The sequence below is a fragment of the Silurus aristotelis genome (genome assembly GCF_946808225.1).
Source record: "Silurus aristotelis genome assembly, chromosome: 20".
NCBI classification, from domain to species: Eukaryota; Metazoa; Chordata; class Actinopteri; order Siluriformes; family Siluridae; genus Silurus; species Silurus aristotelis.
The window spans coordinates 22486043-22493542 of record NC_139593.1 but is presented as its reverse complement, the minus strand read 5'-3'; the positions used below and the strand labels follow the sequence as shown (position 1 = coordinate 22493542).

At 45.3% G+C, this 7500-nt stretch overlaps 1 long non-coding RNA gene across 1 annotated transcript in view; it reads right to left on the bottom strand.

Annotated features, from left to right (window-relative positions):
- The window catches only part of LOC310715497, a 19836-nt gene extending 17402 nt beyond the window's left edge, over nt 1–2434 (bottom strand). Inside the window, exon 1 of the long non-coding RNA XR_014530343.1 lies at nt 1979–2434. This is a non-coding gene — a long non-coding RNA (uncharacterized lncRNA). The remainder of the gene's footprint in view (nt 1–1978) is intronic.
- Nucleotides 2435–7500: the final 5066 nt, after the last annotated feature.

Sequence of the window (7500 nt, the reverse complement as noted above, 5' to 3'; positions counted from 1 at the left end):
CGTCTAAATGCAGGTTGAGATGCTGGAGCTTCTGTGTACTATTTTTTGGGCCGATGAGCAAAATCTCCGTTTTATCAGGATTTAATAGCAGAAAGTTATGGGTCATCCAATCTCTTATTTCTTCAACACACTCAGTTATGCGAGCTAATTGAGCTGTATCGCCTGGTTTGGATGAAATATATAGCTGGGTATCATCAGCATAACAATGGAAGCTAATTCCATGCCTTCTAATAATATTTCCTAATGGAAGCATGTATATTGTAAAAAGCAGGGGTCCCAGAACTGACCCTTGTGGCACGCCATAATTTACTAGCATTATCCTGGATAGCTCTCCATTTAAATCTACGAAATGGTAACGATTGGACAGGTAGGATTTAAACCAGCTTAATGCCTGTCCCTGAATACCGATGTAATTCTGTAAGCGATCGAGGAGAAGATCATGATCTATGGTGTCGAACGCAGCACTAAGATCTAGTAAAACTAATAGGGAGATGTAGCCTTGGTCTGAAGCTAAAAACAGGTCGTTAGTGATTTTAACTAGAGCAGTTTCTGTGCTATGATGGGGCCTAAAACCTGACTGAAACTCTTCAAAGATATTGTTCTCCTGCAAGTGGTTACATAACTGGGCAGCGACAATCTTTTCTAAAATCTTAGACATAAATGGGAGATTTGAAATTGGTCTGTAATTCGATAGCGTGTTTGGATCCAGATTAGGTTTTTTAATGAGGGGCTTAATAACTGCTAACTTGAGGGATTTAGGGACGTGACCTAACGATAGTGAGGAGTTAATAATATTGAGAAGAGGCTCACCAGCTGTATATAACACTTCCTTCAGTAGTTTAGTGGGAATTGGATCTAACTGACATGTTGTTGATTTAGCTTTCATAATAGCATCATACAGCTCTTCCTGTCCTATACATGTAAAACAGTGTAGTTGTGGGGTTGTAAGTACGATTGTGTCGGGAGATGCTGTCAGAGGTTGAACTGCCATGAGTCTGTGTGTGTGTGTGTGTGTGTGTGTGTGTGTGTGTTAGTTATTCTATTAGCTGTGTGTGTGTGTGTGTGTTTGTGTGTGTGTGTGTGTGTGTGTGTTAGTTAATCCATGGGGGCAATGTGTGTGTGTGTGTGTGTGTGTGTGTGTGTGTGTGTGTGTGTGTGTGTGTGTGTGTGTGTGTGTGTGTGTGTGTGTGTGTATTGTCCTGTATGAACTGGTAGTTTAAAGAGGTGGTGATTAAATTAAATGATCAGTTTTAAGAGGTGGTCATGAAACCCAGCTGAGGGTGAAGCTTTACTTTAGATTAGACTTCATCTCCTTTCTACACTTTCATGCTGGTGTTTGTGAAATAGGTGTGGTGTTTATCTGAGCTGCTGTTCTGAAACCAGTCTGGGTGGAGAAACATATACGTTTCATGTGATAATGACCAGAGCAGGAGGATTTTAACCGCTGACATTTTATTCCCCTCTTTATACCAACAACATGTTCACTGTTAGAGTTCTTAAGGCTTCATTATGATCAGGAACTACAAGGTCAAATATGTAAATTCATATTTAAATAGTGGAAAAGGTCGAGCTTTTATTTTCATTGATTTTTACATCCTTCATTTTTGATGTTATTTTGACTTTAAAACTACCCGCAGCTTCTGTCATTTACTTCATTTCATTCACTGAGCAGCTTCAGATGTTTTCATGTATAATGTGAATTTCATTTCAAATTTATTTCTGGAAAATTTTCAACATTTAAATTTCAAAGAAGAAAACAATGTTTCTGTTCTTATGTTTAAGTGCAGGCAAATGTGTTTCATTTTACTTAATGAACAAATAATAACAGCTAAATAGAGTTTCATCTCCTTCTCCAGTGAATGATATCTAAACCCTGTCCAGGGCTGAAACATAATCATGGTATTCTAACAAACTTCATCAGTAGGAACATTTAATGATGATGTAATCACATTCAGAATAAAGATGTTTTGTCATTTACCGTATCTTCTGCTCCGGCTGTAGATCTGCACCTGTACGCTGCTGCTCCGGCTGTAGATCTGCACCTGTACGCTGCTGCTCCGGCTGTAGATCTGCACCTGTACGCTGCTGCTCCGGCTGTAGATCTGCACCTGTACGCTGCTGCTCCGGCTGTAGATCTGCACCTGTACGCTGCTGCTCCGGCTGTAGATCTGCACCTGTACGCTGCTGCTCCGGCTGTAGATCTGCACCTGTACGCTGCTGCTCCGGCTGTAGATCTGCACCTGTACGCTGCTGCTCCGGCTGTAGATCTGCACCTGTACGCTGCTGCTCCGGCTGTAGATCTGCACCTGTACGCTGCTGCTCCGGCTGTAGATCTGCACCTGTACGCTGCTGCTCCGGCTGTAGATCTGGAAATCTGTTGGGTATAAAACTGAAACTTGCTGTAACTCAGATATTTACTTTCACTTTCCCAGACTGCAGTAATTCTGCACTTCATGATCTAAATTAATTGATTTCTATATAAAACCTTAATCAGCGTTTTGATTTAACCTTCCAGACCTGAATTGTAGGATTATACCTGAAAATGAGAACGTTGTCTAGAAATATTATACTAGTAAGAAATATTTCTTCTCAGTGAACCTCGATATAAAATAAATGCACATTCATGAGAGATCATTTAAAGTGTGTAAATCTGAAGTTGGAGTTTGACTGTGCTGCAGGTCATTAATGCTGATCATCTCGTCACTGTTGATTTATTTCCCACCTGTAAGTTGCTGCATTTATTATTCAGGAAGTGAAGTTAATGTGTTGATTTAAAGCAGGAGAAATGGGTGAGGGAGTGAAGAGCATTGGGGGTTGAATACTGACTGATGGAACATACAGAGCATCACGGCCTCCTGTTTATGGAGCTGTGTAGCTGTAGATCACTCAGAGAACCCATGCTGACACCACCTGCACCTCACCCAAAGCTTCTACAATGAACACGTGAACATCAGAACTGGACCATGGAACTGGTCTGATATTTAGGTTGTCTTTTCCATCATGGGGACATCCAGGTGCATGGGCATGGCTTACCTTTGGAAGAACTGGCTCCAGGATGCATTATGGGAAGACTGATAGAGGCAGTGTGATGTTTTGGGTGATGTTCTCCTCAGAAATTGACACAGTTTTAGAAGTTGGCTTTAACAGGTTAATGGCCGACTACATATATAGTAAAATACACGAGAATGTGTCCCATAACATCATCATTTTCACATCTTCTGATTGGACCGTCAGAGAGCGTCACTAGTCAGAGCTCACAAACTGCATCTGTAGCAAACTGCACATCTCAAATCTATTTATGAGGATGGAATCACTGTTAAATTCCACAACGACTGCCAGAGGAGAAGCTGATTTGGTCACAGATTCGCCTACAAACACATTTTCAGGAAATTCCACTGGATCAGGAGATTTGGCAGATTGTTTTCATGATTTTTTTTTTTTCATGATTTTTTATGATTTTCATGATTTGTTGATCCCCAGTGGGCCACAGGCAGGGGGTCCACGAAATAATTTTACACCCATGTGATTTCTGCAATGTGGAAAATGTGGAAGGGGAATCTGCCAACAAAACGGATGTCGGTATTATACTTATTCTTTTCTTCTTTCTCTTGGTTGTTTTTGTAGTTTCTATTGGCTGAAATAAACTGAAACTAAGGTTGCAATTCCCACGAAGGCCTGAAGGGGACAAAAAGTGTTTTTTTTTTTTTTTTTTTATGTTTGGTGAAAAGATCAATTTAAATCTATTGTTTTTAAATCTTGGTGACTTTGTTTATTACTTTATTGATATTATGTCTACAAGTTCCTTAAACAACAAATGTGAAAACATTATATTTATTATTATATTTATTATTATATTATATTTGGGGACCAAAGAACAAATAAATAGCTTGTTTAATTTCATTAGCAGAAATAACGTGTCTGTGGTCTGCTGTGAAGATTCTGACTGCCACTGACTGCCACCGACTGCTTCCTTACAGCTCTTCCTTATTCACATCCACCTGCCAGCCACAAGGTCCTGGGGTGCAGAAGATGAAAGCTTAAGATGTAGTAGATGACATGAACAGAGAGAGCCATTGTTCTCCACATTGTTCTGCAAACATCAAGATTCATCTTGGCTGGACTTTACAGGACCCATAAAACACCTATACAATAAGATAACTAAAGTTACGAGACCTTCTCCTGACACGTTCCACATCACATGGAACCTGCACATTAGGAAAAATCGCTTAGTATTTAATTGCTTGTTCTTACATCAGAGTCAGAAAATTAAGAACAATTTGGACCAGTTTTAGAGCCACCTCTTCCTGCTGTGCTGCTCAGATCAGCAGTGATGTTCCACTATACAGGCTTCTGCATTTTCTCTAGAGACACATGAACCACTCAGTGTTTATAAATGTCAGTTCTCTTATTCAGCACGAGGTGCAGCTCTGCTGTGCAGTCGTTCTACTGAACAACACACACCCCTTGTAGTATTAGAGATTTACTATAGACTGGGGCTGTGTGGAGGAGGAGCTCTGAGCGTTACACCACTGTAGGCTTCCAAGGTCTTAAACCAGTCCAGTCAGAGACACACAAGTTACCAGAAGATACACATTTTCTATGATGCCTCTGAACTGATCTCTTCCCCGTTCTGGGATTCTGTTTTAGTCCACATTGTGATGCTGTTTTCAATTTTATTCACTTTCCAGAACGTTTTCAAAAAGCGAGTCTCAAAATCGAGAGAGAAAAATGAAACCACAGAGAGGGGCTCTGTAAACATTCAACAACTTCATAATAACTTCTCTGTAAACATTCAACAACTTCATAATAACTTCTCTGTAAACATTCAACAACTTCATAATAACTTCTCTGTAAACATTCAACAACTTCATAATAACTTCTCTGTAAACATTCAACAACTTCATAATAACTTCTCTGTAAACATTCAACAACTTTATGACATGAACAAACAGAAATTATATTTACAGTACTGTATATATTTTATCTGTATATATTTCTGTAAAAAATCTGTAAAATAAATTTCTGTAAAGCTGCTTTGCGACAGTTTATATTGTTATACGGCAGTACAACAGCAGAGGGCAGCAGTGATCCTACTGTACCACATGTGTAGGACATGAATTTATTTTTAGCATTAATAACTATTACACTAGAAATGTGTCCGAGTTCAAACACTTTTATAAAATAATAATTTATTCTTTAAATGTTTTGTTTTATACTGTAGCCCTAAAATGTAATTTGCACTAAGAAACCCAATTTTATTTTTATATCAGATTTCCACAGTTATATATTGTGTACATGTATTTTGCATTATGTACAATAATAATAATAATAATAATAATAATAATAATAAAAATAATGATAATAATAATAATAATAAACAAACAGATTGAAGCGATGTGTTTTGGTTGATGTGACACTTGGTTGACATTTTCCACATGATAGGACTTTTATTAAACTGTGAATTTATTTTGAAACCGGAAATCTTTAACTGAAAGTTTCCGCCCCATCACGCAAATCCACGCCCACTCTGATCTATAGCTCATTCTGCAGTATTGTTGAAGGTGAAGAGTGGTTGTAGATCAGCGGTATTATGATGATGAAGATGATGTTGTCTTCCCTGAGATCAGAGACACCACGTGTTTGCGGTTCACGCGCAGGTAGAGTCAGACTCTGTTCTGTAAATACCCCCTTGTTACCCCACAGCTCCTACCCCCGGGGTAGATCTCAGACTCAGGCTTTATTCTACTGCATCACACCGAGAACCGCAGGGGAAACCGGATATCCGGTGTGTGTGTGTGTGTGTGTGTGTGTGTGTGTGTGTGTGTGTCGGGCTGCAACTAACGATTATTTACATAATCGATTAAATGGACGATTATTTTTATACATCGGATAAAATAATGGAAAATTGTAATGAGATGTTTTGTTTATTATAAATGTATACCACCCCACCACTCCACCGCCCCATCACTCCACCGCCCCACCACCCCACCGCCCCACCACTCCACCGCCCCATTACCCCACCGCCCCATCACTCCACCGCCCCACCACTCCACCGCCCCACCACTCCACCGCCCCACCACTCCACCGCCCCATCACTCCACCGCCCCACCACTCCACCGCCCCATCACTCCACCGCCCCATCACTCCACCGCCCCACCACTCCACCGCCCCATCACTCCACCGCCCCATTACCCCACCGCCCCACCACTCCACCGCCCCATTACCCCACCGCCCCATCACTCCACCGCCCCACCACTCCACCGCCCCACCACTCCACCGCCCCATTACCCCACCGCCCCATCACTCCACCGCCCCACCACTCCACCGCCCCACCACTCCACCGCCCCATCACTCCACCACCGCCCCACCACTCCACCGCCCCATCACTCCACCGCCCCATCACTCCACCGCCCCATTACCCCACCGCCCCATCACTCCACCGCCCCATCACCCCACCGCCCCATCACTCCACCGCCCCACCACTCCACCGCCCCATCACTCCACCGCCCCACCACTCCACCGCCCCATCACTCCACCGCCCCATCACTCCACCGCCCCACCACTCCACCGCCCCATCACTCCACCGCCCCATTACCCCACCGCCCCACCACTCCACCGCCCCATTACCCCACCGCCCCATCACTCCACCGCCCCACCACTCCACCGCCCCACCACTCCACCGCCCCATTACCCCACCGCCCCATCACTCCACCGCCCCACCACTCCACCGCCCCACCACTCCACCGCCCCATCACTCCACCACCGCCCCACCACTCCACCGCCCCATCACTCCACCGCCCCATCACTCCACCGCCCCATTACCCCACCGCCCCATCACTCCACCGCCCCATTACCCCACCGCCCCATCACTCCACCGCCCCATCACTCCACCGCCCCATCACTCCACCGCCCCATTATCCACCGCCCCATTACCCCACCGCCCCATCGCTCCACCGCCCCATCGCTCCACCGCCCCATCGCTCCACCGCCCCATTACCCCACCGCCCCATCACTCCACCGCCCCATCACTCCACCGCCCCATCACTCCACTGCCCCATCACTCCACCGCCCCATTACCCCACTGCCCCATTACCACACTGCCCCATCACTCCACCACCCCATTACCCCACCGCCCCATCACTCCACCGCCCCATCACTCCACCGCCCCATCACTCCACCGCCCCATTACCCCACTGCCCCATTACCACACTGCCCCATCACTCCACCGCCCCATTACCCCACCGCCCCATCACTCCACCGCCCCATCACTCCACCGCCCCACCACTCCACCGCCCCATTACCCCACCGCCCCATCACTCCACCGCCCCATCACTCCACCGCCCCATTACCCCACCGCCCCATCACTCCACCGCCCCATCACTCCACCGCCCCATCACTCCACTGCCCCATCACTCCACCGCCCTATCACTCCACCACCCCATTACCCCACTGCCCCATTACCACACTGCCCCATCACTCCACCACCCCATTACCCCACTG